This window comes from Sturnira hondurensis, unplaced genomic scaffold (assembly GCF_014824575.4).
Source record: "Sturnira hondurensis isolate 20B ecotype Veracruz unplaced genomic scaffold, ASM1482457v3 Scaffold0012467, whole genome shotgun sequence".
NCBI classification, from domain to species: domain Eukaryota; kingdom Metazoa; phylum Chordata; class Mammalia; order Chiroptera; family Phyllostomidae; genus Sturnira; species Sturnira hondurensis.
The window spans coordinates 462301-485912 of NW_028085098.1; the positions used below are offsets into that span (position 1 = coordinate 462301).

Consider the following 23612-nt stretch of genomic DNA (forward strand, 5'->3'; position numbering starts at 1 on the left):
CGGTCGTCACATACAGGCTGGCTGGATCCATCCACCTGCGATCAGAAGACCCTTTGCCCGCACCTGCTCTCACCCCTTTTCACCTAAGACTACGACAGCCCTGCTTTTACTCGCCTCTGAGTTTGCACAGTTCTTTTGCAATTTTAATAGACCCTGCCCTCATTTTGGTACATCATCCCTCTATCAAATCTTCCTATTACTCCCATGAATGATCCCTATTAATCCCTGCTGGGGCCCTGGCTGATACAGCAAATATATTTTTAAATTTATCGTAAATTTTAAAAACAAGCAGTTTTACAATGCTCCACTTGAAGCTCCATTCTCCTGAAAACAGACACACAAGAAGCATCACATCTTGAAAATCTAGGCTTTTAAGACTGTGAAGAAGACATGCTATGAACTCCCTTTAAAGAGCAAACCTATGATATATCTCTTTTACTATGTCACGTTAACTAAAAATGCTCAAATTTAATTTTTCTTTAGCCTCACCTCAGTCCAAAGAGAAAGAAAAAGAATACAACACTACTTCTGTCTTATGTAGTCTCAACAATTTTGGCAATCATGTATGTTACAATTATAATATATGAACTTATATCTTTAGTATTCCACATACATATTGTGGGAATATGTATTATACTGTACATTAATGCTGAGGACCAGGACTGTATCTTACATTTGTTTTTCTCGTGCTTTTTCATGCCTTGCAATAGTCTGCAATAGTTCCTTTAAGAGAGAATATATTTGATAAATATTTGTTGACAGTTGGGAACAGTATCAATAGAAACAGAACATAAGGAAGCATTAAAGCTAGCCCCAAGAGACAGGCTCACTTACTTTAGTATTTTCTTATTTGCCTTGCTTTATCAAGGGATTTTTGCCTCCAGAAAAAAATTAAATAAAAGCCTCACTGTAAGGTGAATGTGAAATTTTAGGAAAACAGCTGTATACCCATCAAGATTATTTTCCACAAGTAGCCAACATGAAATAGAATTTACAAGAGACAGGAAGAAGAGTAGGTGGAGTTAGAATAGAAGGAAATGAGGAGGCGCAACAAGAATTAATTACTGGTAATTACACATGCCACAGCCTCTCTTCTTTCTCCACCCTCTATCTAATCAACAGTGCGAGCAGATGTGGTCTGTGGTATTGGGGAGGGGGGGTGTTTAACAGCTGTTTGGAGAACATGCCATTAAAAAGCAGCCTTGTCCACAGAAACCCAGGGATTTTACCATTTGAAAGAAAAGAGGTAATGAATAATGACCACGGTCTTACTTTGAACTTCAGCTCATCCAGGCTGATAACTTTTTCTCCTGATTTCTGATGACCTATGGCAGTAGCTTTGATATTTTCTGTTATGGGTGCCTCAATATTTGAATCTATTTCGTGTATTTTACCCAAGTAACCCCGAAACCAGTACAAAGAGCCAACTACTCCTTATTGAGGGAACAGTCAAAAAATATTAACTATGGTATATATTGATGATGACAAGAAAAATTCTTCAAATTCCCACTATAGGGAATACCAAATTAGGGGGAAAGAATTCCAAATTTCTCAACTGTCTTTCTAGATGTTCTTCCATGGGATAAGAACTCTAAACAACATGGAAATCAGAACATCTTAACTTTTTTACATCTTAAAAAACACAGCACGCTGTCACTGCACATAATCTTTCCTAAGAGATAAAAACACAAACTAAAGCCCCCACACATTTAAAATACAACACAACCACCCAGGGCTTAACAGGAAATGCAGTTGCTCACAAAACAGAAGTTTCAGCGTCTTTCCAGTAAGAGGCTGCTTTTGCTTCCTCCCAAGTCTGATGTCTGCCTGCTAGGCAGGGCTGGGAGGGAGGGTCACAGGCATCCTCATCCCATCTGGGACACCCTCTGGGCCCAAAGAATGGAGACTGGTGGCACAGATCTGGCTTTAGGAACTATCAGGTGACTGCTATCCATGACCCAAAACTCCTATGCTGGAATAGCAGGAAGCTTTTTGACTTCAGGAGCAATGTGGCTCCAAAAAGCTGTAAATAAGTCATTTGTTCACAAATCCAAAGTGAAATTCAATACATGACTGATTGTGCCACTAATTGATAGCAAGCACATTGACTGCTTGTGCTCAAACATCAACTGTGTCAGAAGCTTTGGAAGTTCTTGAGTACCTTTCACAGTTGCAAGTTCTCAGGTTATGGTAAATATGTGCAGAAGCACATAGAATATTTGAGAGCACACGTATTCATGTACACTTGCAGGATACTACACTGATTTCCCGTATCTAATCTCATTAAATTGAGCTTGCAGATTCTCAAACTTACTTCTATGGATTTGGGGGGCATCTTCAAAAATTTCATTCAGCTTTAGTATGTGCAAATTCGCATGAACTATGATTCAATCCTGTTGGGGATAATTAGAGAAAGACGGAGCTAGGGTTGGGAAAAGGAAAGAAAGGTAAAAGCTAATGGCAGAACAGGAATAAGAATTTTCAGAACGGGGCCATAGGAAAAATAAAAGGAGGTAAGTGCAAGCACGCTTGGGACTCACAACTGGACACCGAAAATCGCATCTAAGAGTCAGCCGTGAGTGGGATTAGGTGGTGGGGAGCCCCGGGGAAATGGGCATCAAGAGTTTTAAGGCTGCAAATCAGAAAGGCAATGAACAGCTACATGGAAAAACAGCTGTGGGAGAGGAGAGGAAATGCTTTAAAACATGCTCATTACCCGAAACAAAGCAAATTTCTACTGAACAAGGGATAGTACACGAAAATGAACAGTTAGTATCCCTTAATACTAAATAAAACAGTGTAAGTGAAAGGGTCATTTGTATAATATTTGGAAGATTTATTTAACTGAATATAAATGTTGTTTATTCCTAAAAGCTTCCACAGATCCACTCTCAACTTTGGATCTCCTGTGACTAGTTTCCAAGAAGTCTAAAGTCCTCAGACTTAAAAGTCTACATCCATGACAGTTTGCAGGAACCTCTTCCTCCTGGCGAGTAAAGGACAATACCCCTCCTTTGCAATTCACCAGGATGAAGCTATTCTTTTTGGTGAGCTCTGCAAACCCCACCTCTTAATCTCTAGAAATAATTTTATCTGCAAAAGAGTGTGTAAGAAAGTTTAAATTAATCCTTCATCCTGTATTATGTTGCTTTTCTGCATCAGCAAAGACGCATTACCATGCAAAATAATGAGTTTTTTGTGTGTGTCTGATAGAGAATATATTTGGGAGAGAAATGGGAGCTTCTGGCAAAAAATAAAGGCTTCATTACTTCAGCTTTAAATGTAAATTAGGCACTCAGCAGCATGCAAGTTAGGACAATTTTCCTTACACAAGATAAGATGAACTATATTTTATTCCTCAGTTCTTAACAAGAGTCACTTCCTTAGACATACCTAACCCTTAAACAAAGGCTGTTCTTTGTCATAGCTAGGGAAATGTTTTTATTACTGATGTTCTTTAAACATGTATGAATAAAAACCTCTCTTCTCCACTCATGCTCATAACAAACTGCTACTTAGGCAAAAAAAAATGTATCTGAAATGAATACAGCCATAAAAGGGGGAATATTTGCTTTCTATGTGAACATTACACATCACCCCAAACTAGTGGAAAGGCCTTTAAAAAAACAGCTGTCTTCTGAGGTTCTAATACTGCCTGACTTTGCAAGAAAGTGATGGCTTTTAAAAGGGAAAAAGGCACTGAACGCACATTTGATCGCAGAGAACCCACTAACATAACAACTACCAGTGTGTCATAGGGCTTTGTCCTTGTTTTTAAAAGGTGATCACGTCTTTCATATTCAACAATCATCTCCATCTGTCTGGAACTCAGTGTATCCAAATGTCTCTTGTTCTGTAAAATCCTTGAACAAGATCTATCCAGTCCCAGCCTTGACTATGGCATAGTGTTGGTCACCTTCTGCTAATAGGCCTCTAGATTATATCCAGCCACTCAGGAAACCATTCTTATTCAGGCAAGGATCAATGAAATGTCAACCCCAGTTCATCTGAATGCAGCTTCAAACCTGAACTTCGCTAAATCACCCATGGCAAAAATATCGTTCTGGGATGTTAGTCTGGATTTTTTCTTTTAGTCCTGCACAGCTTAGATATGTGATTTTTTTTAAAAGGGTAAATGGGGTATACTCGACATCTTACTGAATTAACTTGTAACACTTAAGATCCAAACATGTGATATCAAAATTTTAATATAAGCTTTACACTTGAGAGATTCTCCAACTGCCAAAAGCTTTTAAGCTAAACTCTCTAATATTTAATCCAATGAGAGTATAATTGACCTAATTTTTTGCATCATGGAATCTCAACTATGTGAATCATCTTAAGATTATTGTTAGTCGGTTACTTTTCTGTATATGACAGCCATGCATTTTCTAAGTAGTGCAGAATCACATTCCAATTCTTCTGCTGTACTTGAGCACATCCCCCCAGAAAGAAGAAAATTGGACATTTTTATTATTACATGAGTTTCTACTTCAATGTCCACTGCTGTTTACCTGTAAGATCTATTACTTAGTAAGTGCTACAAAAATTAAAAGTTTAGCCCTGGCTGGTGTAGCTCAGTGGATCGAGCACTGGCCAGTGAACCAAGGGGTCCCTGGTTCCATTCCCAGTCAGGGCACATGCCTGGGTTGAGGGCCAGGCCCCACTAGGGGATGCACAAGAGGCAGCCACACATCGATGTTTCTCTCCCTCTCTTTCTGCCTCCGTTCCCCATTTTCTAAAAATAAATAAATAAAATCTTTTAAAAATAAGTACATAAGTTTATTTTTTTAAAGCCTACTTAAAAATACATATTTTATATCATATAGACAGGCTTCATAAGTGTATTCAGAAACATAAATCTTGCAGATAAATTCATAAACAATTGCAAAATTATTTGACAGCCTTCCCCCAAAACTAAGCAGAAGTTAGATTTTGTAGAACAGTGTTATCCAGTACTAATGTAGCTAGTGGCTACCACGCCTACTGAGCACTTAAAATGCGGCTATTATGGCTAAGTGAAATTTTTAATTTTATTTCAAATAATTAAAATTTAGATCTGAGTAGCCATCTGTGGCTAATGGCTACTATACTATACAATCCAAATCTAGAACACTGATATCTACAGAAGTAATGCACATAAAGAACGCTATTATGCACTTGCTGCTGCAGCAAATGTACTAACATTGGAATGATACAGAGATTAACATGGCCCCTGTGGCGAGGATGACATGCAGATTCGTGAAGCGTGCCATATTTTTGATGCAAATAGTTGTGGAGATGTAAAGTACAGCATAGGGGACACAGTTAACAATACAGCAATAACTATGTGTGGGGCCAGGCTGATACTTGAATTACCGGAGGGATCACTTTGCAGACTGCGTAACTGTCTACCCACTATGCTATATACCTGAAACATATAAAATGATACTGACTGTCAACTATAATTGAAAAATAAATTTTTTAATTTTATTTTAATTGTTGTTCAAGTACAGTTTTCTGTCTTTTACTCCCTTCCCAGACCATCTCCCCAAGCCCTCCCACATCCCTCCCATTTCCACCCCCCCTTTGTTTTTGTCCATGTGTCCTTTATACTTGTTCCTGTAAACCCTCTTCCCCTTTTCCCCTGAAATTCCCTCCCCTCTCCTCTCTGGTCTCTGTCATCCTGTTCTCTATTTCAGTGTCTTTGGTTATATTTTGCTTGCTGGTTTGTTTTGTTGTTTAGGTTCCTGTTAAAGTTGAGATCACATGGTATTTGTCTTTCACCGCCTGGCTTATTTCACTAAGCATAATGCTTTCCAGTTCCATCCATGCTGTTGTAAAGGGTAGGAGCTCCTTTCTATCTGCTTCATAGAATTCCATTGTGTAAATGTAGAAAAATAAAATTAAAAAAAATAAAAATACAAAAATAGCAAAAAGGCTGTTTTTAATTGGAATATATTTTAAGAATGAATGGTATGAAGACTAAAAAAAGGTAGCATGGCATTGTATTTTTATTGACTAAAAAAATCAATAGGCAGCTTTTAAAGGACAGTCCCACCGAAAATGTCAGATACTGAGTCTCAGCTTTGCTTTTCATCTCCAACAATCAATTTGATGTTAAGAATCCTTGTAAGTATAATCTAAAATTTCACAGAAGAACTAAATTTATCTGTAAAAGAAAGCACTGTGACAGTTCAAAGGGGACAAACACATTTCCCCATTTTTCAGGCCAAAAATTTACAATAGGAGAAAGTGGATAGCTAGAAAGCTGAAATGGTTACCAACATACATATACATTATACTTCTACCTGTGAAATTCAAATTAGATAATTTAGGTAAAAGGGCTCTGTGAAAACCACAAAGGCCTTACACACATACATCATGACTGCTGCTACCACTACTGCTGTTGTTACGGTTCCTGCCTTCAAGAAAGTTGTAAATGGGTGTCAACCAAGGCTTTGCTGGTTGCCCATAGGTTTTGGAGGATGTATAGACAGTGATGTCACTTTGTCTGGATTACTGAAAACACCAGATCTGATATGGACAAATGTGGCAGCCATTGGGTCTTAACAATGTTTTTTAATAGTCAACTAGATGGTCCTTTAATCCTGATTATGGACAGCTGATATACAGACAATAATTGAGGGAGTGAATAAAAGAAGAATCCAGTAAGTCATAGGTGGCAAACACAAGGCCCTCGGGCCAATCCGGCCCTCCGCTTTATTCCATCCGGCCGGCACCTTGTTTCTTCCCAGCGGCAGTGCTGAGCTCCTTGCCCCTAGTTAAGGAGTAGTTACATTTATACAGCCCTAAAGTTACATTTGGACCTTTGAAGGCAACCACAAGGCTGAGTGGCCCCTGGTGAAAATGAGTTTGACACCTCTGTAGTAAGTGAAATTGGCTCACAATCCCAAAGTTTGAGTCTCCATTATATCTCAAGTCATGCCATTCCTCCTTGAAGGAAACTACTTTTCATGTTCCCTGGATCTTTTCTAGAAAACTCTAGTACATTACTTAGTTTTAAAAAAAATCAAACCTGTATGTTTGAATCCCAGGACTTTCTAGGTTTAAATTTTGATATTTTCTACATTTTCCAATAGATTTATTTTACCTCCATTAAGACAGATCAGCCTTTTCCATGAAAACAATTTATTCCAGCCCTAGATGGCATAACTCATTGGATTGAGCGCAGGCTGCAATGCAGAGGATCGAGAGTTCGATTCCCAGTCAGGGCACATGCCTGGATTGTGGGCCAGGTCCCGGGGGGGGGGGGGGCCCAACATNTCGGGGGGGGGGGGGGGGCCCACATGAGAGGCAACCACATATTGATGTTTCTAGCCCTCTCTTTCTCCTTCCCTTCCCCTCTCTAAAGATAAATAAAATCTTTTTTAAAAAACTGATTTTAAGAAAAGGGTCTGGCACCCATGTCATATTAAAGAAGTCTATAAATTTAAACACAATAAAACTAAACTATTGGCAGTATATGAAGACGATTATAAGGGATTCACACCATCCCTTCCAGACTATGAATATAAAGGAAAAAAAAGCTACCCTCCGAGGGTAAAACCTACCTGCACAATGGATACGGCAGCATTCTGTTGAAATTAACCAAAAGACTGCCTTTGTGTATGCCTAGCCTTAGAATTTGAAAACCTCTAAAGGTGATCTAATTTTATACTCTCAGGAAGCAGGCCTAGAATGCGGCTTGTCATTTAGTAAATGGGATTATAGTTTGGTTCAAGAAAATTGTGTGAACAAAGGAAAATAGTCACCATAGAAATAAACTCAAAGAACCAGACACTGTCAAGCTTTACTGCTCAGCATTATTCAGGGGAAACCCAAATAGTCCATGTGGCAGGTGTATCCTAATCATGGATTATCTAACCCAGTCTCTTTGTTTTGATTCCATTCTCACCAAGCAACCTTGTGATTATAATTTGGCTTCCCATGTGGCTTGTCTATAAAGAGAAAATGCACTAATCTCTCAGTTCGACCTCACCAGTCTAATTAACAGCTGTAGTTCTCAGTTCAAATGAACAAACTGGCATTGGGGCATGTACATGTGAGTCTGACCATCCGCAGTGTGTGCCAAGACAGTCAGATTTCTGAGCCTCTAAGAATACAACCTACTTGTCCATCACTGAACCTCCTGCGCCTAGCACAGTGCGTAGCTCATACTACCACTCAGTAAATATCAGGCTGAGACCCGGAGACCTAAGATGACTCCTCCTAGCGTCTTTCAATCCAAATTGCAGTATGTAGTAAAAGGGCGTAAGTGGTCGATACAAAATGACCAGAAAATAAGTCCATCACAAATAAAATATTTAAGTATTACAGCATTAATAGGACCTAAAAGTATTTACTTCATGCAGTAAACATTAAGAAAGTAGAAATGCTTTGTTTTCAGGCTTGAAATATCAGTGTGTCCTTCCATCCTTTGAAAAACTTCCCCCCGACAAGCAAAAGCACTCAATATCATTCAGAAGCTTAACATATTTGGTACTCATGGATGCTCACTTTTTAAACTGATAAGAACAGATACTACACTTGATCTTAGCCAAAAGGCTGAGAAGCAATGATGAATGCTCACTTTTTAAAGTGATAATGGTTTTCCCTACTGAAACCATTTTGAATTTCTCCTTTCACCTTTTTCTAACTCCATAATTTATTCCAAATATCCAGTTGAACTATTTCCTATCAAATCCAATCTAGGCACCAATGACTAGAAAGTACTGCTAAGTAACCTATTTCCATTACAGCTATTACAACATGTCTCAATTGTCTAGAACGTCACAAAACCAAAATCCCAGATATTTTGCTTCCAACACTGGACACACCCTCTCACAGAAAGCAAATATAGCTTCCGGGTGATAGATGACACAATTACTTGAAGGTCCTAGAAAGTAACCAAAAACAAAACAAAACAAAACAAAAAACCAAAAAAAACAAACCCAGCTGAACTTGGAAGGAAGGCAACTGTAATTTGAGAAAAGGAAAGACTCTGTGCTAAGTGGCCCATTTTTCTAACTTTCTGCCTGAGGGCAGTCATCCCTGGAGCTGTGTGGAGAAGTGGTCTAAATGGATTAAAGAGCCAGAAGACAGGACACAGTAGCTGATAAAGTGAAGATACAAAGCCCCAGTATCAAGAATGAGAGAGATAGCACTACTATCAATGTGTAGAGATTAAAGAGACAAAAGGGGAACATTGTAAACACCTAAATGCCAACAAATTGGACAAACTGATTAACAGATACACACTATCAGAGCTTACTCAAGTAGAAACAGGTAGCAGTCACTGCTGTGGTTAATTGCTTAGGGCCTTGGCCCATACACCAAAAGGTCACAGAGGTTTGATTCCTGCTTCAGGGCACATACCCAAGCTACGGGTCCAATCCCCAGTTAGTTGGGGCACAAATTAGAATGCAACCAATAGATGTTCCTCTGTTTCTCTCTCTCTCTCTCTCCCCCCACCTCCCACCCCCCCCCCAGCTTTCCCTCTGCTAAAAGCAATGAAAAACTGTTCTTGAGTGAGGATAAAAAAGAAGAAACAGATGACTTGAACAGCCCCATATCTACTAAAAAGACTGCATTTGTACTTTAAAACTTTTACACAAATGAAAGTCCAGGCCCAGACAGGTTCAGTGCTGAATTACTTCAAACATGTAAGGAAGAAAAAAAATACCAACTCTATATCAACTTTCCCAGAAAATAGAAGAGGGGGGAATACTTTCCAAGGCACCCTTTGAGGCTAGCATTACTCTGGTCTGACTGAGACTAACAAAGATTTCACAAGAAAAGACAACTTGAGACTAATATCCCTTGTAAACATAAATGTAAAAATTCTTCATGTTTTAGCACATCAAATTCTTTTTCAAATACATAAAAAAGGATAGCATATCATGACCAACTGGGATTTTCTGCAGGAATGCAAGGTTAGTTTTAACATTTGAAAAATCAATCGCCATAAGTCACCATATCAACAAACTAAAAAATAAAGCGACTACAGAAATCCCTATGATCATCTCAATACACGGAGAAAAGGCATTTGAAAAAAATCCAATATCTATTCCTGATTCAAAAAAAACTCTCAAGAAAGAAATTTCTTCAACTTGAAAAGAAACTACGAAAAACCCATAGCTTCAAGTCTGAATTCTTTCCTCCTAATGTCGAGAATGTGGTTTTCCACTCTCAATGCCTCTATTCGGCATGAGACTGAAACGGGCACTGCCAATCTCATCTTGCCTGTTTGTAAAATATAAGTCAAAAAATACCAACTAGGAAAAATGAATGCAAATGTCAGAAAAAGCACAATGGTGATACACGCAAATACACTGTAGAAAAAAGAAGAACAGCATCAATCTTTCTAGCTGGCTGGGGCCAGGGGGGAATCTCTGTGTAAGTAAATATTGCTAATAGCCACAAATACCCATTGTGGTGAGTTGGTAACATGCCGTGGGAGGATCTCAATTTACGTCAGAATAAACCGTATGAAACGGCTGATATTGAACCATTTTTGCCCTTAAAAAAAAAAAAAAGGATGGCAATTACATTATATTACAACCATTAGTAGGGTGATTTAGAGCACGGACTGTAGAGCCAAACTGCCTAGATTAAAATCCCAGCTCCTCTACTTACTGTCCTCATGACTTCGGGTTAAGTTAATAACCTTGGTTTCCTCGCCTGTAAAATGGGTATGTAGCAATGTCTACTTCATAGGTTTGTTCTGAAAAGTTAATGAGTTTGCATACGTAAGGCACCTAGAACAGTACCTGGCCCATGGCAATGCCAGTGTGAGCTGGTATATCTTCAATCCTGGCTCTGGCATTCTCCCGCTATGAGAAGATTCTCTCACCTGCTTCCTCAACTGGTAGAATGGGGAGGTTGAACCAAGGCCGGTTCTTAAACTCTGTTTTCTACAATTAGGAAAGCAAAGGACAAAAGCTTTCTATCACCATACTAAACTAACCAAACAGTATCATCTGCCTAAGGACTCTCTGAGGTCATTCTTCAGGGTCTTTTAGATTTGACAAATGAACCTCAAGGTTAGAAATCAGTATCCTAGAGTGAAATCATTTAAGTAAATCAATCAGTCACCTTCGGAGCAATGGCTTCCCAGCAGGCTTTTACAGCCAACTTTTACAACACCTCCAGTCATCCTAAGAAGTTCAACAGATAAAATCAATACTTGGTCAAACCCTAGAGTGTGCTCAGTGTCCAGAACTTTCACATAACAGTCATTAAAATGAGAAATGTGGGCCTAGAGTCAATCTAGGAATCTTAGCTCCTGGAATCTTAGCTCCATCACTAGATGTGTGACTTTAAGCAAATTATTTAGCCTGTCTGTAGCCCATTTTCTTTTGTGGGAAGGAGGAGTGTTAATCTCATGATGGCTATGAGGATTAAATAAACTAATGTACTTAAAGTGCTTTAGGATAGTGACCAACACACAGGAGAAAGACAGTATCAGCTCTAAGAGCTCTTAAAACCAAAATAATTTGTGTGTTTCAATTCAGAAAATAAGCATAGGCCATCCAACATGTTTAAGAAGACCCAATAAAATTAAGTAGCAACATATTATTTAAAACTTAGATGCCAAATTGCTCTTACCTTGTATTATAAAAAGAAACTATTAAGAATATCTAAGTAACTCTTCGGGAAAATCCTAAAAGTAACTCTTCGGGAAAATCCTAATGACAAATCACATTAAATAAATTCACTTACCACCCCTGGAACATCTTCAGTTTTGTTTTGTTTTTTTGTTGTTGTTCTTTAAATCAGGATTACCTTCCATTTCCAAAACACATACAAACATTAAAATAATGCTTTCCTTATCACCTGGCATTACTAATTCTTATTCACATCAAGTATATGGACACTATCTCCAAGATACTATTTCCACCATTTATAATTTCCATATAAAATTACCGTTAATTGTTTGTACTTTCAACCTTGAACTATTAAGCCAGTCCTACATTTTATATCCTCTTTACATCAGTAGCCAATTGACTGCCTGCCTACACTTTCGTTTCCTTTGGCCCATAGAAGCAATTCATGGTAACAGGAAGCTTAAGTAAATGTCTATCTAGAAAAGCCAGCTCAACATTCCCTCCATCGTTCGTGATTCTAGGAGGTTAGTCACAAGAAATGGTCCTCTTCCCAAGACTCCAAAGGCACACATTCGCCTCTTACTCCATTGCAACTGGTGATGAGTTGCATACTGCACCTGTATCATCAGGTGGCTTACACAATGCTTCACAAAACTTCAAAGACATGTTTTTATAACTGACAGTAAATCTCATGCAGTAAAACTGTACATGAGCATTCTAGAAAACTAAGGCTATTTCACTTTCAAGACAAGTTAAGGCTGTACATGCCTAGGATGAACTCTTCTATTAATATTACATAACCTCAAAGACTCTTACCTGCAGGTTCTAGAGCCAATTGATTGATAATCAATTTCAAAACTATTTTAGGCATCTATTTTGGTACCAAAAACCAAAAGAGTATATAAAGTACTTAGGCATTTTAAAATCAATATCGATACAACAAAATTTTAAGATATGTATATTTTTTAGTCTTCAAATCCACAGGTCTTTTACATACTTGTTTAGTGTTATACTCAGTTACACATGCATATCAACAAGAACTTGAATGCTTGAAATTATCCTAACAAAAATGAATTATTCAAAACACAAATAAAATTAAAGATTAATAACAACAGCCAAGAGATGGAAGAAACCCAAATGTCTACTGATGAATAAATGGACAAAGAAAATGTGATATATACATATAATAAAAATATTATTCATCTTTTAAAAAGCAGGAAATCCTATCACATGCTATAACACAGATGAACCTTGAGGACATTAGGCCAAGTGAAATAAACCAGTCACAACAAGACAAATACTGCATAATTCAACTTAAAAGAGCTGTCTTGCGTAGCTAAATTCATAGAAACAGAAAGCAGACCGGTGGGGGGTGACGGAGAGAGGGATGTTGTTTAATGAGCATAGTTTCAGATTTGCAAGATAAAGTTCTGGAGATCTGTCTCACAACAATGTGAATATATTTAACACTGCCGGACTGTACACTTCAAATTGAGGAGGGTAAATTTGGTTGGTTTTTTACCATAATAACAAAGGTCACACAACTAACCTTTTAAAAATAAAAAATTTAAAATTTAAAAAGTTTAGTCTTTTTTGTTTCATACATTACTTTATTGTTGTTCAATTACAGTTGTCCGCATTTTCTCCCCATCACTCCCCCGCATCCAATCCAAACCCACCTCCCTCCCTTGCTTCCACCTTCCCCCTTGGTTTTGTCTATGTGTCCTTTATAGTAGTTCTTGAAAATCCTTCTCCCCATAGTCTTATACCCTTTGCGACAGCATGGATGGAACTGGACATCATTATGCTGAGTGAAATAAGCCAAGCGGTGAGGGACAAATACCATATGATCTCACCTATAACTAGAACATAATAAAAAAGTTTATTTATTCTTTAAAAAATATATTTACTGCCCTGGCTGGTGTGGCAAAGTGGACTGAGTGCTGGCCTCTGAACCAAAGGGTTGCTGGTTCAATTCCAGTCAGGGCACATGTCTGGGTTGCAGGCCAGACCCCCAGTAGGGGGCGCACAAGAGGTAACCACACATTGGTGTTTCTTGTCCTGTTTCTCCCTACCTTCCTCTCTGTATAAAGACAAATAAATAAAAAAATATATATATATTTACCTAATTTCTTTTCCATCACCTTAATGAAAATGTATAGCACAAATAAAATGCTGACTATTAAAGTTCTTTCCAAAACAATACAATATTAGCATATTAGCATTCGAGTAATTTTAATCCCACATATTAAAGTGAGTTGTTCAGAATGCTTTTGGTGTAACCCAAACTTACTAAGACGTTTTCCTATGAGAAGAATATTTCCTAAATACATATATATATATATATATATATATATATATATATATACATACATACAGCAAGGAGGCTTAGAAAGTCATGTTGGCCAAACCTTTTTGTATTGTATTTCATGCTCCAGAGTAGATGTCCAACTTAGCTGAAGCGTAAAGCTTTTATTTTTTTAAGCAGATATAGCCCTGGCTGGCATAGCTCAGTGGCCTGAGTGTGGGCTGCAAACCAAAGGGTCTGTTAGTTCGATTCCCAATCAGGGCGCATGCCTGGGTTGCAGGCTAGGTCCCCAACAGGGGGTGTGCAAGAGATCACCACATACTGATGTTTCTCTCCCTCCCTTCTCCTCTATCTAAATATAAACAAATGAAATCTTTTTAAAATATCAGATATAAACTATACTGTACATAAAACTGCCTATTAACTAGTTCAGATTTTAAAATATGCCTTGCAAAAGCTTGGGATTCAGTAAAACATAACTGAAAAAAGACATGCCTTGAGTACCAAATCCAAAGACTGTCCATCAAGAACATATAAAGAAGTCCTGTAAACTATCAGTCCTCATGGATTAAACAAAAGATGTGCTTGTGTTTGAAGGATAAGTAACTTTGGTTAAGAAAGGAATGAATGAGGAAATAGAGTTTCAGCTTGTTTTGGGCCTCGATTACTTTCATTCACAATTTTCAAATCATATTGTTCCTGGTTATGTTCTGTTGTCATTTGTTTATATTTAAATAGTTTCCAGGTGCCCAATTTCCTTTTCTCACGTTTACTCGCTGCCACAATTCTCAACTGCAAATTTATTAAATGTCATAAGCACTTGAGAAAAGAGAAATAATCATGTAAAAACACAGTGAGGAGAAACCAAAGCCGTTTCTCAGTCAGAAAATGAGGCCTGGCACTCTCTGACAATCGCTCTAGGGAAGTTGTTTTGACAGTCATCACCAGCAAATAGAAATCTGTCCTCAACCTATATTAGAGAAAATATTTAAGTATAGTTTTGTAAGCTCCAGACTATCCACAGATCTATAACAAGGTTCAGAAAGGCACAATCTTTTCACGTGCTTTGCTATAGTTTACGGCTTCTCCTGAATAGTTTTGCAGCTCTTACCCAATTTAGGAAAAGAAAAGGAAAAGAAAAAAAAAGCTATACAAATCAGATCCACCCAACTAGGCTGGGGAAAAGGAAAAGATAGAGGAGGGAAGAGAAAAGAGCCTTTAAAAAGACTTTGCATGCAATAATTATGTTTTCCTACTTTACCCCCTTCCTTCACTGTGCATTACATTGTCAGCATGAGTCTTCCAGATGACTTTTAAGTGGCAATAAGAGAATAAGCATTCTGTTAACTGGGTAAAAGGTGGAGAAAATAAATACAGCCAATTCATACTCTCCAAAGACTATGGAACAGCTGAGAATTACTTAATAGAAATAATAAAACCTACTTAGGCCTATGAACTCAGAAACTGCATCGTTCTAGTGAAAGAGTCCTTTTCTTATGATTTGGTATTTTCTAAATGCTGCAGCAGTGTCCCATAGCAGACAGCAGAATGGTTAAGATCCATTCCAGCTCTGGCTTGGAAAGGAAGAGTCCTGGTTTTTACAGCAGTCCTGATTCTGGTTCAGTGAGACCCTATGGACTTGCTTTTTTTTTTCTTTTTTCATTTGTAAAATGAGGGGGTTGAGGGGGTTAGACTAAGGTTCCTTTCGGTCTAAATGAGATGGGTCTGGAAAGCTAAGACTTAGTAATCTTTTAAAAAAATCATCCAGCTATTCAGTATCTATTGTTCTCATTATTATTTTGCAGAGCTCTACACTGTGCACATAACAACCCAAGGACAAGAGTAAACAGATCTATTCCCCTCCCTGGCTTGTGTATTTCAAGGACCTTTAAGCTCTACACACAATCCTTCCACTAAAGGCTACAAAGCTGTTGGTTTAGTCAATTCTGAAGTTTAAAAGGAGAAGCAAAGCCTTCTTAAGGCGCCAGGCTTAACACTCTAGCTCAAAATACATGCAGCAAGAATCTAGGCCTTGAAAGCATCAGAACCATCCCTATAAAGTTCACTCCCTGTGTGTACATCACTCCTTCAAATCATTCTGATAATGCATTTACACGCTCTAGATTCTGCCTGGTAAACCGACACTACTCAAAAGGGGTAAAATTAATATAGCTATAAAAGAATATCCACTGTCAAATTCCACAGAAGTTTTCTCAAAAACATATTAACCCACCTGACACACACAGCAGCAACCCCTTGGCTGCCACGCGCTGCACAGCAAGGACCCTGGTTAGCACCTCTATAGCACAAGCCACCAGCACACATCAGTATCAACAGCAAAAGGCAGCAATGGCCTGAGTTCTTCACTTCAGCGATCTCAGTTACCAGACAGCAGCACTAAGGACAAGCCAGAACATTCAAAAACATGGACTGGAGAGGGTTTTTTTGCAGAACCCTAACTGCCAGTTTCTCCCCCACCCAAGGCATTTCCTCAAAATGGGTTTTATAAACAGAAACAAGAAAAGAAAAAGTGCCACTCTGTTTCAAATTTGAGCACTAAAAGTCTGTGCGTATCACATAATACGCTAAATAACAGACATGGTGTGATTATGTCTGTTTAAAATCTCACTAGTTATCTAACAAATGAACAGTTAAACCTCTTGCTTTCAAGATAATACCAAGTTATATGAAAGAATCTCAAAGTACTTTATATACTACATGTCATTAACTCCCATAAATCCTTGACAAGTGTGGCAAAAAGCCAATGCTCCAAATATTATAAACGGGGAGAGCAGCACAAAACAATGACAAGACATGTCAGAAATCATTCGGCAAAGAACCCTCAGAAAGCAAGCAACTGCTTGGGCTCCCAAGTCAGCTTTTCCACTTTATTTTGGAGCTACCTTTAAATAGCTTAAGGGCAAGGAAGCAGAGACCATAATGACAGAAAAATCATTTCAGCCCAGGCATGAATGCCCATATAGAATATACAACAGTGTGGGCTCAGCGACCCTCCCCAGGGGATTGGAAAATTGACCCTCCACTTCAGGGAGACACCATGCAAGTACAGAAACCTAGAGGCCCCGAGCCTAAGACAAAGTCCATCCTCTGGCCCCCTATAAAGCTATGATGAGAGCACATTCAACATGGACAAAATCTTGTGCTTGTTCTTTAAACAATTATGAGATACACTTTGCAAGCAGCAAGTCTTTTGTACGTTTATGGAAAATGTGCCTTCATTTCAAATATTCATGCATCCCCTAGGCATTGCTGCTGAGGAGGGAGCAACCAGGGACAGCAAGCTAGGTTGAGAGACACATCAAGCCGAGGGACGGGCCGATACCAGGCTGCCACATAACAGGTGAAAAACTGAAACAGGGAGGGCGGGGGTGGGCACGAATTAGCAGCCTTGGCCCTTGCAAACATGCACTCATGGGGCCTTACTACAGGTTTTGTGATAATCCTGGGTATTCCACTCAGAATCAGAGCCAGCCTAGAGCTGGAAGGGACTTTAGAGGTCATCGAGTCTAACCTCTGATCCAAAGAAGGTTTCTCTTTTCTATTGTATAATGGTCTGGAGAATTCTGCCACTACCTGAAAGGGCAACTCTGCTTCATAGAGCTAATTAGTACCAAGTCCCTATTGCTAATTTCTGTCAATTAATTACATCGATCCTTTCTGGAGCTAAACAGTATAACTCACTCAACCTTTCTTTACATGGCATTCTAATATGATGAACCATAAATGCGAGACTTACCCATCATATTTCACTTGTAGTATGGGCCCATTCTATCTCTTTACAAAGCCTTTATGACATTTAGTCGTTCATTCATTTAAGAGGAATATGTTATCTACCATTTGAAAGAGAGGAGGATAAACAACAGTAACAGCAGCTAACCTTTACTGATCATTTTACTAAGGGCCAGGAACTCTTCTCAGTGCTTTAGATTTAATAACTTATTTAATCTTCCAAACAAACATATGAGGTAAGTATTCTGCTGACTACTTTTACAGATGAGAAAACTGAGGCACAGGGAGCTTAGATAACATTGTCCAAGGCCACACAGCTGGTTTCAGAAAAAAATGTTCCCAGGACTGTGTGTGGCTCCTACACTTAAAAGGGCCCACGTACTGCCTGGTAGGAGAGAACTAATAACCATCCCTCTCAGCTTTATGACACACCTGCAAATCTGCTGAGCGCACGTTCTGTTTTCATCAAAATCTCTATAAACGTTGGTCAGGACAGGGTCACAAAGCCTGACCACACAATAATAGAGGCATCCCTACCAGATGACACAAATCCACTAATTAAATATTTCTAGGATAGAGCTGGTTGCCAAACCAGAGATGCCCCAATTCTATTTGCATTCAGGTCACACTGGTTTGACTGGACCGCAACAGCATTATAAGAAACTCTGTAAGGTCCTTTGATAAAATCAGACTGTAAGATATTGTCTGCTTAGAACTAAAACCTGTGAAAGGTAGAAAAACAAAATTGGCCTATGTTGCTGCTTCTTCTGGTCTTAGAGGTAATAGCTAATTATGGCGATGTTGTAGTCAGGTAAATACTGTTGTGCATGGCTGGCAGGGGCATAACAGCACCTCGTCTATGATACACAATTTGGAAATACGTTTTAAGGGTTTATATCCTTTAACCTAGAAAGTCCACATTGGACAATTTATCCAAAGGAAATAATCAGAGATATGGACCCAGATTCATTCAGGTGTTATTACAGCAATATTTATCATTATGAAACACTAGAAGTGACATGAATGTGCTAAAATAGGGGTATAGATAAATAAACTATGCAACGTTTATCTGCTAAAATCAAAACAGTGAAAATTGTTTGTATAAACATCTGATTCCAGGGAAATGCTTACAATATACTCAATATAAATAGCCAGACACACTATAAAAATGAACTATAATCTAAATTATGTTTTTTAAAAATAGTATTCGTGTGATCATCATATACAGAAAGATGGAAAGAAATGCCTAAAATGGATTGTCACATTATGAGTAAATTTTATTTTCTATTTTTCTATATTTTCTAAGTATGCTACAATGAACATGCATAATTTTATTATCAAAACACAATAAAAACCATTAGAATGAAGCATATGAAATTGATATTCAACTGCTTTTGACTTTCAAAATTAGCACTTTCATGTGGTTCAACCTGATATTAAGCCTAAAAGGAAAAAACAAAATTAACAAAACTGCCTGTTCTTGGTGAACCAATACTGATCCTTGATGACTGCCACAAAATGCTTAAAAAAAAAAAACCTAAAAAACCAAAAACAAACCTAAAGCTTAGCAATTTTCTAGAATTGTATTGTATAGCTCACTAGTCTATAATTTTCTGGAGTTCACCTTTTAGAAAACAGAATCAACACCTGCTGTCTTCGGCCCTCTAGACTGAAACCCTTAAGAAAATCTTGACGTGGTTATGTGCAATTTACATCCCAAATTACAACAGTTATGACTCTATCCCCCTGCTATTTCTGCCCTGAAAAAAAGCACTAAAGGGTTTGACACCTTTTATTGTATCAGGTGCTAAAGAATCCCACTGTCAAGCCAAGGGCAATGTCTAAGTAGAGCTTATGCTGTGTTTACTAGAGAATTGGGAGTGTGCAAACCATTCTGATCTTTGAGTCTCCCCATCCTCCTACAATCCCATCTTATTGTGACCAAAAAGACTTTAAGATCAATCTGTTCTAGATGGGGACGTGGTCTCCAAGTGTGGCGGACTCCAGAACATGTATTATCCAGAATTCCTCAGAGATGACCAAGAGTAAATTCATAACTGTTGTTACTCTTCATCAGGCATATGTTGAGGGTAAGGTGCAGTGCTAGGAATTATAAGTACCTTCAGCATTCTGGGCTGAGATGTAATGCATTTGGCTGAGTGGTGGAATTTGTAAAAGAAGGCTTGACTTTTGAATCATTTTTCTCGTCTTGGGCTTTGATTTACACTTATGCTTTATCTATAATTTCTATTAACTAGTACTGAGGGTGAGGAGACAACTTTTTATCCAACAAAAATTAATCCCCTTCTAACCCCTTCCCAAAATGTCAATATGGCCCTAACTGGTGTGGCTCAGTGGACTGAGTGCCAGCCAGAGGATCAAAGGGTCACCGGTTTGATGCCCAGTCAGGACACATGCCTGGGTTGCGGGCCAGGTCGCCAGTAGGGGGAGCGTGAGAGGCAACCACACATTGATATTTCTTTCCCCCTCTTCCCCTAAAATAAATAAATAAAATGTTTTAAAAAATACCAATATGAATTAATCACAGTTCTACTGCCCCATGGCAAAACAATGTGTGCCAGTTATGTGCTGAGCTGGAATTAGAAATCCCACTGCCCTCCTTGGTCTGACAAGGGGGTGAGGAGAGGCGTAGCTGAAGTTAAGAAAAGGTTTAATGGCTATAGAAATGGCAGACTCTTCATTTAGCATAAACAAAAAACTTTGTTACCCTCATGAATTTAAAAACTCTAGCTAGAAAAGGTCCCAAGGTTGTTCACAACATCCTTTGGTTCCTCTAGGACTTCACTTCCGCAAAAAACAGCATCCCATACCTCTCTTGGCAAATCCTGGCAATAAATAAAGAATCGATGGAAACAATAGTAGGAATTATTCTATGGATCCTGACATCATACTCTAATCCCTAAGAGATGTTCCCCCTTTCTCCTTTCTTTAAAATGAATCTTATTCATATGGTACAGAGTTCATTTACAGGTCAATGTCCTCTTTCCCTCCACCCACTTTCAACTTCTGATTACGATCAGTGACCATGGTCTTACTCTTCTGATATCCCCAGGACTTGTACCGCACCTGACACACAGTAGGCCAGATAATGGAACTGAATTTGGCCCATCTGCAATTTTAAGAAAGAGCTCTACACTGAAGGATAGTGACAAAAAAACTATTAATTGCCTTTTTAGCAGGTGGACCACTCAATATTTTACTTACTTCATAAGAAGGTAAACATTGTTCATATCTGTGCTTCCTGCATTTCAGAAGAGAGGCATGGATGTAAGAAATCATAATCATTTTAGCCACTTACAAGTAAAGAGACCGTGGCAACTTATTTAATCCCTCCGAGGCTTTTTCCTCATTTGTAAAAAGGGATAATATCCCCTACCGGCAGGACTGCGGGACATTAAATGAAATAGAGTAAGTAGTGTACGTGGAGAGCAGGCATCTAGCCAGAGACATTGCCTAGCTTCCAATTCATCCAACCAGGCAGCCTTCATCAATCACCTGATTGCTATATCATGTTTTCAGCTATTTGGCAGGGCACGCCAGTACACTTCAGCCTGAATCTAATGAGGATCTCTTTTTACCTCCCTCACAACCCATTCACTCCCCACTTCATCAAATCCTTCCGTAAGCCACCACTGCCGGAAGCTTGCCACTTGGGCTTCTTGGGTTTGACAGGTTTTCCCTCCTGCCTTCTTGTATTTAGTTCTTCCAGTGACCACTTTGAAAAAGAAAACTCTGAGGCTAAACGGAAGATGCCGGAGCTCCAGACTCCAAGAAGTAGATGCTTTAGGCCTCAAATTATAGCCGGATTCAGAGAGTAAGAAAACACGGTGTCTTGGAAGGAAGCTTTATACTTGCCATCACATAAACCTTGGGCACCCCAGCTTCATTTTCAGGAAGACAACCACAGGCGGCAGAAAACCCAAAAGCCCATTATACCAAACCTACAAAGGAAAAGGCAACGTGAGGCTGGAGCCAAAGTCCATCAACCCAGCCGATGAAGCCCTGTGCCACCGCACTTTTCACTTACATGCCCCAGACGGATTAGTTCCAAGGAAAGATGTCACCTGACATGATTAAGGAAGAAGAGCAGAAAAGCCAATTCTTGCAAAGAATGAAAAAGAGAAATTTTTAAGCCTCCATGTTCTGCCAAATCTACAATGCAAAATTAATTCAAACTCTGGAAACCCTCCCTGTGTACAACATGAAGAAAAATTAGAGTGACTGACAGTAGGTAATATGCAGTGTTAGAAATAGTATGACTTGGTGGCTTCAGCAAATAAAAGGGACACACATGAAGCCAAAGATAGGATGCAGGAATAGATGATATGTGCTAATTCTCCCTTCTCCTTGCAAGAAACAAATTACCACACAGGTTCACTTCATTACACTGCATATAAAAGAATAAAGCACTGTTTCCGGGCAACAAACACTTTAGGAGCTTAATATTCACTGTGCAGAATCCTAAAAAGTCAGTGAATGTCTTGGAATTTCACCACACAAACTTGCGTCATCACCACACTCTTTTGTGTCAGACTGTTTCATTATCTTCAAGGCTTAGCATAATTGGAGCCTAAAAATAGGCTATTTTTTCCCCTTTGCAATCTGATTGGTAAATAAAAGTTAGGGGAGTTTTTATCCCCTTCATTTGTTTTAAACAACCGCTAGCTTCTGCTCAGCAAGCAAAGATGACTGAACACGTTTTCTGGACCTACTTGTTTATTCTGCTCACGGCAAACATGACAACCTTTACCATTATAACAGGCACAGAGAGTATCCTAAACAAGCTACACAAAGACATGCTCTAGAACCATCCTGGTTTCAGCTGCACTGGGCAGCACCCCCGCCCCATGTTCCCCAAAACATGTAACATGGGAGGAAGTATGCCTCCTCAACTCGGTCTTTCCGCCCGCGCTGCATCACCTAACCCTCTTCCTTAAGAATTCCATTCTTAGGGCCAACATTAATTATGACCCCTCAAAGTCCCTTATGGCTGGTGTCAAAAGACAAATAGAAAGAGAACACTCTACAGAAATCTATAAAGTGGCAGCAAATACTATGCAATCCTGAATGAGACATGCTAATTGGCACACATCCTTTCAAACAACAATGGCTACAAGCACTGGGAATATATAACACTATTTTCTCGCATTTCATGATGTCTGCTGCACAGACAAACCCTCAAAAACACACAGACAATGTACACTGGGGGTGGTTAACAATGCTCAGGCTCCCTGGATTTGAATTACGGCTCTGTGATTCACTGGCCCTTGGGCAATCCGTACTTCAGTTCTCTTGTCTATAAAATAGAGATCATAGAATGAAACCCCACGCTAACTTGCCTCACAACCAGGAAAATTCAGATCTAACTCAACTGAGGATTGCCTCCCATCCTCCACCCAGTCCCCACTTACAGAACAGGCTAAAGCTTTCATCAAGGGGGTGGATGAGGAGCGGGCAGGATGTTAGGAAATAACTAGGCTCGAGACCATTTAGATTTTCTCAGTTCAGTACATTTCTATAGATCTAATAAATGAAAACATTTTCTGCACCACACACACACACACACGCACACACAATCGCTAGAAAACAAATTGAAAAACACGATTTTTCATAAACCTCACTGTAACATGACTCCTACCTTTTATGCAATTGGGAAAACATTTTTACAATTCAGTTTATACATTGTAGTATGGTTTTACTGTTAGTATAAAGTGCTTAGAACAGTGTCTGGCAAGCATTAAATGCTTAAGTATATCTGAGCAATCATTATCCTTAACTGAACCGCGTGTCTAATTATTTACTACTGACACACAGAGAGGAAAGTAAGACCAGATCCTAATTCCCTTTGGGAGTTCATAATAACTGCTACCCAACCTAAGTCAAGAGCTAGTCACATGCGCCACAGTGAACTGAGTGGGTGAGGACAGAATCAATATACATTAAAC

The 23612-nt window shown here is 38.9% G+C and overlaps 1 protein-coding gene and 2 pseudogenes across 2 annotated transcripts in view; 1 reads left to right on the top strand and 2 right to left on the bottom strand.

The window, feature by feature from the left end:
* POLA1 (DNA polymerase alpha 1, catalytic subunit) overlaps positions 1 to 23612 on the bottom strand; it is a 300925-nt gene that overhangs the window by 204075 nt on the left and 73238 nt on the right. The gene's annotated exons all lie outside the window — the stretch shown is intronic.
* LOC118997088 (uncharacterized) lies at positions 5161 to 5261 on the top strand (annotated as a pseudogene).
* LOC118997093 (uncharacterized) lies at positions 8380 to 8559 on the bottom strand (annotated as a pseudogene).